The 11,446-nt window shown below is 48.1% G+C and overlaps 1 long non-coding RNA gene across 1 annotated transcript; it reads left to right on the forward strand.

Annotated features, from left to right (window-relative positions):
• The first annotated feature begins 36 nt into the window (after positions 1-36).
• Positions 37-11,163, forward strand: LOC111731366. The gene is made up of 2 exons (XR_002777097.1): positions 37-135; positions 1,649-11,163. It is a non-coding gene; the product is annotated as an uncharacterized LOC111731366 (long non-coding RNA).
• The last annotated feature ends 283 nt before the right edge of the window (positions 11,164-11,446 follow it).

An 11,446-nucleotide genomic window follows, 5' to 3' on the forward strand; every position in this document is an offset into this window, starting at 1 on the left:
TGCCTGACAACCATGTTCATTCTGTGTCGCCACTGCAGGTACAATACTCAGAAGCTCACTGAGCTGATTTTACAGTTTTATGGCATCAGAGCAGACATGAAGAGGGAAGGCAAACATGCCAGGATGTCTATGAAAGTATTTCTTACTATTGGAGAACTAGATGACCTAGTCTGAGATGGCTGAATTTCTGTAAAACTGCATACTTAGGACATAGGAAACCAGAGAAATCTCTAAAATCGACAAGTCTGAAATGCCCCTGTCCCTCTTAAAGTTATTGAATCATTTTATTTTATTGATATATATATATATTTGCCACAGATTTGAATCGGCTTGGCAGGACTTAAATTATTGGAATGAAAACCCTGTGAATATCGCTCAACGCCCAGGAGTGTAATCCCTATAACTCTACCTCTCTGGCTCCTTAAAAAGAAGCAAGATCTAGTTCCCTCCCCTGCCACAAAATGGAAATATTAATTCAAGTTTTCCATTAGGCTTGACAGGCTCATAGGAAAACAGTACTTTTAGCTTTTATGAGCTAGAGACTTCAAAAATCGAACCTGCAAGGTTGAAGAAGCTGTCATGTTTTCCATGTTTTTGAGCATTTATTACCTTTTCAATAAAAAAAAAATAGAGTAAAAAGTCTCTAAAAAACAGTTAAAAAAAAGAAAGAAATTCTGTCGGTTGTCCATTATCTGCATATGAATCACTCAATTTCCAGACCAAGGTGAACGTTTACTCCCCTCTTGGCCTGGCCTGTCACTGTGTCAGGAGATGTGGTTCAGGGGTGAAGTGAATTTTCCTTCTCATCTTCTCCATCACACGCTCCTAATTACCCTGAGAAGTTTGCACTCAAGGCTTCTCTATAAATGCAGCTATAAGCGGAGGCCCCCTAACCCCGCTCCAATCATAGTATGGCCCCCAACCCTTTCCTTGGTGGAAATTTGGAGCTGTGGTTGGTGTGCACCCCACAGCACACTTCTGGGCTTTATCTGCCACGTGAAAGCTAAATGTCACTTTAACACTACCTTCTGTAAAAAAAAAAAAAGGTGACAAATCTGACCAGAACCTAGTCTAGTAATTATTTTAAAGGTTACATTCCACAGCCAAAACCCAAAGTTGGAGGTGGTAGGATGTGTCTTTGTTTCTGATGCTTTTTTAAAAATTATCTGTAATCTGAGAACCCTCTATTCCTTTCGATTACTTAGGAAGTCCCTTAGGAAGTTACTTACCGATAACAGAGCTGTCAGCCTCTAACTCTGATAAGGGCACTGTGGTGGAAAGGAAGGTGGACCAGACCGGACCGGGCGTTAGACCTGGCCCAGGGTCCAGCTCTGTCACAAAGTAGTTAATGGTGTGGCCTGGGGCAAGCCACGGCACCCCTTGAGTCTCAGTGTGCCCATCCGTGGAAGAGGCTGACAGCTCCTCCCTCTTCACGCTGTGGGTGTGCGAAAGCTCAGAGGGCGGCCTGGACCACAGCCCCCCGCCTTGGGTCTGCACACGCGACGCGGGGGCCCTTGGATGCCGCCCTGGGCAGCCCTCCTCCGCTCTCCAGTTGGGCAGTGAGGTTGGAGTAAGGGGTGCGAGCGGGGCCCTCTAAACTGGAGACCCGCTTGTAACTGCCCCGCCTGTGTCTTCCTTCTGCAGGAAGGCCACCCACTCTGGAGAAGCCATACTGCGGGAGGGCGGTGGCCTGCACAGCGACTCGCTGACCCAGTTTGTCCAGCAGCCGGACATGATGTATTTCATCCTTTTCCTCTGGCTCCTGGTATACTGCCTGCTGCTCTTCCCACAGCTGGACATCAACAGACTCTGATGCATGTGTCTGCGTAATAAAGACAGGACCCCGACGGGGTGGGACTTCTTGACACTTCATTTTATTTCGGGTCTGGACAGGGCACCTCTGCAGGTAGTTGAGAACCTCCCAGGAAACTTGGACTCCCTGCTTTTTCTTCGTGTTCCCTTTTCCTCCTGTGCAGCCTAAGCATGCTCTCTCTCTGGCTGTGTCCTCGACACTCAGGGCTGTGCCGGATCCCTGGGTGGGCTTCGTCCTTGTGTGCCTTGCTGTGTCCGTTACTAATATTTAGCCATAATCTGGGTCTTAGGTCTCCCACACGCAGGTTTTCGAGGTCTTGGATGGACTCAGGTTCCTTACCTCTTAGATGAGCATCTTCCTGATGAGAGAGAGAGAGTTGATGCCCTAGGCAGAGCCTCCGGTGGGAAGCAAACCGCCATGTTTTTATCCCGGAGGGGATGTTTGCATAAAGGTACCTGGTGTCCACGCACCTGTGTGGTCCGGCGATTGAGGGACTCTCTGAGCAGCACACAGCTGCCAGCTCGAGGACAGGGCGTCCAGGAATGGCGAAATCCAACGAGGACAGGGAAGGCTGTTCCGTGAGCTGCAGTGCACTCTTTTTCACCCCTGTTTTTTTGTTTGTTTGTTTTTGAATGAGAGGGTGAGTGGGATGCATTTTAAATTTACTTTTGCATTGATCGAATTGAGGTAAAGCTGTGATTTTCAAATTTTGTCCATCAAAGGAATCCTCCTTTGAAGTGAATTCTCGGAGGAGGGGTCAGGCCAGACGATAGATTCAAAGCCACACTCTGGCTGACACAGGGCAGGTCTGGGGTCCCTCCCACCTCACCTCGGCAGCACCCTGGCTTCCATCGGTGACTCCTGAGGCATCCACGCCAGTCCTCAAGGCCCCGCCAGGCGCTGCAAAAAGCCTTTACAAGCCTGAGGAATGCAGAAGAGGATGGGCTAGGCACGAGCTCCCACCGATGTTCGGGCTGGACGAGGTCCAGCAGGTTCCTCCCTGAAGCCTTGTGCACACCTGTGTCGGCTCGGGCAGCCTTGGCGGCCCTTCATGATGCGTTTCTGGATAAGGCCCTCTGGAAAGCACCCTGAGAAGCAGACCGGAACGGGCGGGCAGTTTGCAGAGGACAGAGGCACCCACCCCTCCTTTTCGTTTTCCACACTGGGCTCCCCTCACTCCACATTTCCTGGGGAGACGCAGGTCACTACGACTCTGTATTGCTTCCTCCTCCTGTTATCGTCTCCCAGAGGACACAATATCACACATAATCAGGTCAGGAGGGGCCCTCAGACAGCGTCTCTTCCAGTCGAACCCAGAGAGGCAGAGCGAGTGGTCCAAGGTCACCCGGCCCACCAGGAGCAGACTTGCAAGCACACCCAGGCCACCTAGTGCCCAATCCACAGCTGTCCCCTCTTTTAGGGAATTTCCATTGTGCCCATGAGTGTCTTGAAAAAAAGATAAGATGATTAGATACAAATGACCTCGTTTAAACAAAACCAGAACTTCTGGGCCAACTTTCAGCCTTCGTTTTGTTCGCATATTTTTCTTTCAAGGAAGTTTTCTTCACTTTCAAGCTCGTCCCCTATTACTTCTGGGGGACCCTTGACAGCTCTAACGGCTTGTCAGTTGACATACCAGCATTGTTCTCACTCCAGGAATCACGTCTCTCTCTTAGCAAGCCAACGAGTCGCTTATGACAAGCAGCGCAACTCAAGTTTACAGAATTCCAGCATGGCCGAAAGAATTCACATAGCACATTTGAGTCGATGACAGCCAAAATCTGGCCTCTAACCCACGCAGTTTACAGCCCGCCTTCCCTCCACAAACGAACCTAAGCCCTCTCAGCCGAAAGCTGTTGGGAGCTTGGAGTGATTCCATCTTGAATGCTGAGTGTCCCCTGGAAAATGAGCTAATTAATGAGCGCCCTGGCGTCATGCAAAGCTCAGAGGTACAGATAATAAAGATTACGTGTGTGATATTTTAGAGCCCTCGACACCATGCCGTGCTCGCCTAAATTAGGGGCTTGAAGAGCTGACCCACACGTTAAATCGTTTCATTTATGGGTCTAGACTTGGTTCAGAAAAACCTCGGCAGGCTTCTTCTCTCACCCATTACAACTTGTAATATTGTTTAAAACTGTCTACTGGCAAAATGCCTAGAAGTCATTTGGTTCAGGTTGGCAGCAAACTGACTTTTTTTAAGGAAAAAAAAATTTCTCATTTGAGTATAGGCTTATATGGAAGAAGCTGGATGTAGAGGACGGATGTAGAAGCCTACAGGACACATCGCCCCATGGCTTGTAATTTTTTTAAAAAAGAATTCATTGTAAGCTCTTATCCAAGTAGTACATCTTCATAGTTTAAAAAGAAACAAACACTATAAGGTTTTTAATGAAAACTGGCAGCCTCCTGAGTCTTGCTCCTCAGATACAACACTTTCAACTCTTTTTGCTGTTTCTTCTAATATTTACCTTTGCATTTGTACGTAATATACATATACTTTTATTTTTTAAATTAATTTAGAGGCATCTAGTGACTTGCTGTTATGGCAGATGAGGCCCTCGCTCTTACCCTTCCCCCGCTTTGTTTTTTGAGTATGGTTGGATTATGTTGTTTGGTGCATCTCTATTCAGTGTAGATGTAAAAGGACTGTTTACTCCTGAGCCAAGGAGTGTCTGCGGTTACATGTCTTTTTCTGTTAGATTTCCCCACGCTTAGTTTGATTTGGGGGGGGGAGGGGGGTGGCACATTCTTTAGTAACTTCCATAGAAAAGGAACATGGGTAGTAAATGTTGAAAATATTTTGAGGTTTTTGCATAACTTAAAATGTCTTTATTCTGCCCTTACCCAGGTGTGGCTTGGTATAGAATTACGGCGGGAGAATGATGCCCTCTCCCTGCTCTCCAACGTGGTTTTTGAGATTCCGATGCCATTCTGATTCCCAGGCCTTTAGGTGTGGCTCACATGTCTCTCCATCCCAGGAAACATTTAAGATCCCTTCACTGTTTGTGTTCTGAACTGTCCCGATGGTGTCGTTCCCTTGTCGTACCTCACGCTGGGGTCTCATGGGAAATATCTTAAATTTTCTGACAGTCATTCACCTTCTTTCTTTCTGGATCACCTGTCGTTCCAATGTTGGACTTCCCAGATTAACCTTCTAATAGTTTTCATCTTTTCTATTTCTTGTCTTTATTGTTTAGATCTGCTTTCGGGGAGAGTTATTCAGCTTTATCTTCTCAATATACTTGATGAATATTTTATTTCATTTTAATTTCCAGACCTTTCTGTTCTTTTGTCTCTTGCTTCCTTCTTATAGTGTCCCGCTCTTGTTTCATGGGTGCAGGTCGTATCTCTCTGGGTGTTCATGGTCGTGGGGTTTGGAAGTTATTTTCGCCCCGCCCCCCGCCCCGCCCATTGTTGCCTTTGCCTCCTCTAAGTTTCCTTTCTCTCGGTCTCAGTCGCTGTCTTTCGTGTTACTAGTTTTTTTCAAATATCCGGTGATCCTGGGGATCTGTTCATGTTTGAGTCACGCATCAAAAAACAAATTGGAAGCTCTATGCGCCAACTCGTTGGCTTTTCTGTAGGGTCACCAGGTGGGCACCTGGACTCTTCATGGGAGGCCCCCAAATATTCAATATAGGCAATTCTTTCTCTGGGGCTCATTTTGTTTCTTTAGAGATGTTTCCGCTTCTCTCCTGCCTGAGAAAGAGGAACACGCACGAGGCTGCTACAAGCCGATGCAGTGCCTTTGTGCCGCTTCAAAAGAGGCGTCTCCTCTGAGTGGATGACTTAGGAAAAGGTGCCACCTCTGAGTAGAAGCCACCCATGGACACTTAGCTTGACTGGCACAGGGTGCCTATTGCCATTCCTTCAGGAAGATGCAAGCCCTGAGCTCAGGCAAGGCTCGAGGCACAGAGCAAGGGCGACTTTAACTCCTAATTGCCCCTTAGCCAAGCGCCTTTGTGCAGCCACAGACCAGAGGTCCTGACCTCTGAGTATTTAGACTCGCTGAGTTGCTCCCGCCTGGCTGGGCCTCGTGTCCTTGGGGTGCAGCCCCTCTAGTTTGTCCGTGGAGTGGCGCCGCTGCCGCCGGCCGCTCAGTGGCGCCTCCACAGGGCGCGGTTCTCACTTCTCTGATGGCTCTGCCCCTGCCGGACATGGGTTGGCATTCTTTGTCCGTTTGTCTTCAAGATTGTACAACTTCCATTCCCTTGCTTTTATTTTTATGGGATTTTATGAGGGAAGACATGAGTCCTGTGTTCACTCTGCCATCTCGAACCACAGACCCCATTTGAGCTTCCTCACCACTGTTAGCTGGCTCAGTGCTCTGTGGACTTGTCTGTGAACTTGTCCTGAGTCCAGCTGGGGCTGTGGCCACATCCGCCCTGCTGAGCTGTGGTCCGCTGAGCACCTTCTAATCATGCTGTGCGGGAGAGGGCGAACACGCAGCGGAAGCTCTGCTCGAATCCCACAGAATAGTGATTCTCCTTCCTTCCCACTTTTTTTCTCTCCTGCCTCCATGAAACTTAGATCCCCCACCTCCCCACAAGCTCCCGCCTGCGGAGTCCATACACGTCTAGGTTTTCTCTGCCACCCTCACTTTATTTGTAAACCAGTAGTCCATCCACACTGGTGTTTGCCGGAGAACGAACAGGGTGGTCCCCTTGTCGGTGGGTTTTTGGACTTGGCAAGCACTTCCTCTATCCAAACCTGGTCTGTACGGGAAGACGGGCTCCCACCAGGACTGGGAACCAGAAAGTGCACCCCTACTGCCCCCTGGACAGCTGCCCAAGAGTCTCCCCTTCTGGAGTTCAGCATAGTCCCCCGACTCTTCCCGTGAGGGACTTGACTCCTCTTTGTAAGGAGGCAGGAGCATGCGGAAGCTGCCTGTACAGTCCGTCTTCATAGATTGTTATATAGGTTATTTTTATTTGATCGCCTTAGGGATCGTGTTAGGGTCCATCACCCCTTACGTGGGAAATGAGAAAACTGAAGATCAGGAGGGAGGGAGGACTAGTCAGTCGCCCCGCTGGTCAGTGGCCTCGGGATGGACACCTTGCTCCCCAGTTAGGTTTTCTCCAAAGCTGCAGCCTCCGGCCCCCGAAGCGAATCTGTGCTGCCCTCCTCGCCAAGGACTCGGCATCGTGGAGCTAATTTCTCCGACACACGTCAGAGTAAACAAGTGAAGAGTGTGTCTTACTCGCTGTCAGAATTCGTCATGGCTTCTTTGGTGAGAAATGTTTCCTCTGTGATTGTGTCATTGCAGCGTGGTCATGTGACATGAACTCTTTCACACGAGCTCGATTTTTCTCAGATGTCAGAAGGACTCCAGAAACCCCACTGGAGTTTGGAAACGTGGCCTCTTTGTCCTCTCGCCTTGGAGACCTTGCTCAGGGACCTCAGGCAGATGGCCCGCCTGTACTCGGCGTCATAATCTGAAGTTCCAGAGGGGGCTGTGTCGGAGCCGCAGGCCAGCGTGGCTTCTCGGAACCTTCTCAGTGATGCCCTTGCCAGGAACCAGAGCGTGGGTCCAGATGTGCTGTTTCTCCTCCCCCGACGTTGCATAATCTCCACCGGAACCGCCTTGGGGGAGATTTAATGTCTTGAGCCTGCGCTGCCGTCTGGAGCCCTCGCTGAATAGCAGGTCACTGTTCTGGCCCGTCCCGCTGGTGAGCAGGGCTGCTCTGGTGACAAGGGCCAGGTGCTGGGGTGGGTGGTTAAAGGCTGAGAGCTGGCACGGGTGATATCATGCTCATTTGCAGAAAAGTGCTGTGGCGGTTGCCTTAACGGTTAGCCAAGAAATGAGACTTAACTTCTCTGCTGGGCACTGAGCTCCTCAGCTCTGTTTGACTCTTGCCAGGCACTTTCTTGAGGAATGGCCGTCAGCATCAGGGGAGTGAGCCCGACACATGAGAAGCATGGGCTTTATGTGAGATGCGCCCCCAATTCCCCATTTCCGTCGTGTGCAGACCGCGTCTTCAGGCTCCACGTGAGCACTCAGCCCCGTTTGCGCTGATTTTTAAGAGCTCCACAGTGACCTTCTGGCCTTGTCACTTCTCTGCCTCCACCAATGTGCACAGGACCGGGCTTGGGATGAACCCGGTCGAGTAATGGGATGAAAGCCTGGAGACTCAGGGCTCCTCTGCTACATTGCCAGACCCCGCGGTGCTGGGAAGACTGACCTGTCTGTGTTTACAACTTTTTCTCAGAACCTGGATGAAAATACATCAGGCGAACAGCTCTTCCCAGCCCGGGGCTCAGGCATCAACAAGCCACAAAACAAAGACAGCCAGTATTGTGTGCAGTTTGCCCACGTCGTACTGTTTAAATACACACACAACTCAACAGTCAACAGCCCTGACCCCACTGCTAACTTTTAAAAATCTGTGACACACAGATGCCAAGTCTAGTTTTCATCCAGCAGGCCTCTCTTACGTTGGACCCATTTTTTAAAAACTCACTCCCTCCTCCTCTGGGGTGTATTGTAGGATAGGGAAAGAGGCCAGGGTTGGGAATCCACCGAACCTGGGTTTGGGTCCCAGGTTTGTCACCAGGTATCTGGATGACCTTGGGCAGATCAAGCTCTCTGAGCATCTTCTGTGCAGAGTGGACATCCAGTACGTCTTTGCTGAATGCCTTATAACTTCTTTGCAGGTTTGTTAGGATGATGTCAAATGCAAATCCTCGTTTTCCAGTTCCCTCCTCTCCAGGCTTTGCGTATACCTCCTTTCTTGGCATTCAGTTTCCCATGGCTTCTTCCAACCTCTTTCCAATCCGCCCTCATCTGGCCGGCTGCTCTGCCTCATCTCTAACTCATGCCTATTACAAGAGGAAGTCGAAGCCACTGTGTACCCTTAACTCGTCTGACCCCTACAACAGTCACGGGAGGAGGTTATTCCAGAGAGGAAACTGGAGCACAGGAAGGAAAAAGAACACGGTCACAGCGATAGTACGTGGCAGACCAGAAACGCAGGACGCATTTTCGGACGCTGATTTTCAGCCTCGACTTCACTGCCTAGAAAGTAAAGTTACGCCCTAATGAGATTCTGATTCTTGGTGACGGGCCTAGTTGGCAAGGTGTGGGTGGAAATTCTCAGAGTTGGGAAGGTGGCAAACTTCGTTAGTCACATTGCAATCCCCTACCTTCCCCTTCCCATGTTTCTGTAGACTGACGCCCAACCCCATATCAAAACTGCTTAAATAGTCACGTAAAAATGACAGGTTTTAGCCTGTGGTTGCCAGTTTGCAACCAAAATGCCGCCAAAGCAGTGGCCCCCAACTTTTTTGGCACCAGGAACTGGTGCTCCTATGAGACTCAAATGCCTGAGCATCGGCGGTAGAGCTGAGGCGGTGATGCTAGCGCTAGGGAGCGGCTGCAGATACAGGCGAATCTTCACTGGCTCACCTGCCGCTCACCTCCTGCTGTGTGGCCTGGTTCCTAACAGGCCATGGACCAGTATCAGTCTGTGGTCTTTGGCCCAGGGCTTGGGGACCCCTGCTCTAAAGGGCCTTTAGCAGTAAAATCTCTGCCTAACATTGAAGATTTCAGGGACTTCAGTTAACTCTGCATCTCCCCCCTCCCCCCAATCCCTCTCCACCACTTGACACATGCTTTTCAGTGTAGGAAGTTAGGCTTTCTCCTTCAAGAAACAAATTAATTTCATCGTTTTGGGCCGAAGCATGATTAAAATGGAGATGGAGAACATGGATTACTTGGATGAAGTCATAATTGGTTGGTTTTGAAATAAGGATCATTATTTTTCCTTTGTTTTAAGTCTAAAAGCCATGATTTTTGCATTAATGCAAAAACAAATAGGAAAAAAACATAATAGTTTTATTCCTTTTGCAGCAGCTATGACTCGTCTTAGTCCCACCAAAAGTCCACGAGAATATAGTCTCTGCAATATTATGCCATGAGAAAGGACGGCCACAGAATGCCTGTATCCTGAAATGTCACGCAAAGGTTGAAACGCTTTTTTAAAGTTTAGAAACTCTAGGAATGCCTTTGACCTAGAGAACTGACTTTGTTTCAAAGTAGGACAAGCTGTCCTGGGAATCAGGAACCCACCTCCTAGCTGTGGCTCCCTGCTGTGACACCTTGAATAATTCATTTACCTCTCTGGGTTGGAAGTTGGAGGACATATTTTGAAAAGTCCTAGATTTTAAAATCCAAAGGTTAGCAAGTTAGATTTTTTTTTTTTTTTAAATCTCAGTAACGGGCCTATTTGCTTAAAATAAATGCCCCTCTATATTCTATATGAACCCCAGAGCTTAGAGCATTGCTTCCGGCTTTCGTATCCAAGAAAGGTGCCTTCGTTTCAGAAAAGTTTTGGTAAAATAAAAAGTAGCTGGTTAAAGGCGTGGGAATGAAAGTTTGGCATAGAATGTGGGCGATTTGCTTCCTGGGGCTCCCAGAACCAAACTGGATTTAGTCTCCTTAACTTAAGTCAGCATGGGGGATGGGGGGTAGTTCCCCAGGGGAATTTCTTGCAAATTGAGAAGCTGAGGGGCAGGAATAAATAGCTGTCACCAACTGGACCTGTCTACTCCTCCCAACTTGTTCCCCTCCCCCTAGCAGACTCAAAATACACAGGCACAGAAATTCCACTTGGAATCAGAGGCCCTTGGCATTTTTGCATTAGATCCCTTAAGCCAAAGGCTGGCGCATTTGTGCAGAATGTCCCCGAGGTGGGCGTAGTGGGGTAGGGGTCCCAGGGAAAAAGAGACCAGCCCTTTGCCCTTGAAATTGCAGCAGAAGATAGTGTCTGCAGCACTTGCGTTGGTGCTGGTAATGTCAGCCAAAGACAAATAGTACAGGTAGAAAAATGGTTGTTCCCTACTGTACGTCGTCAGGACAAATGACTAAACCTGGAAACAGGAGTTTGCTCAGAGCACATTGTATTGGATCATGATAGGCGTTTATTTTTTCAAGCTCTGTAATATGTTTATCAGATTTAATGCTATAGTATCTTTTAACGTCATGACAAGACTTAAAGACTTAATGGACGATGTGTGAAAATTTTTACTGAGAGCTCTAAGAAAACTATTGAAAAAACAGTGAAATGTTATTTTGTAGTACAAGGATTATTTTGTCTAGTATATACATAGCTGTAGCTTTGTTAAAAGGGATCTTTGTAAACAAAATTGTACGAACGTGCACTCTTATTTATTATTATAAATGACGATATAAATGAGTATTTGCATAATTTATACCTGTGGGACGTTAACTGGAGTATTTGTTATTTGACTGTTTTCTATCAAGGAATTTTAGGCTTGGTGCTACGATGAATGGTCTTGTAAAATTACATGTATTCCTAAGAAAATTTTTGAGTGTAAATTTCATGATCCAACTGTCTCATTGACAATTCTTATTTCCATGTGCGTTTGTGCCTTTGCTAGGCAGAAATTACACTTCCTTTGTCCCAGCAAAGGGTACCGTTGCCGGGTAAAAGGGAAAACACCTGGTTGTAGAGATTGTGGGGAATGTGCCCTTTTGAACTGTTAACTTGCCTTGAGCCTTTGCACATGAAGCTCCAAGCCTGGGTCCGAATGAATCCTGGATCTGGCTCTTACCAGCTGCGTGACCTACAGCAAGTAACTGTAGTCACGTGGCTTCCCCGGAAAACAGCCTGA

Source organism: Pteropus vampyrus, unplaced genomic scaffold, assembly GCF_000151845.1.
Source record: "Pteropus vampyrus isolate Shadow unplaced genomic scaffold, Pvam_2.0 Scaffold367, whole genome shotgun sequence".
Lineage (NCBI taxonomy): Eukaryota > Metazoa > Chordata > Mammalia > Chiroptera > Pteropodidae > Pteropus > Pteropus vampyrus.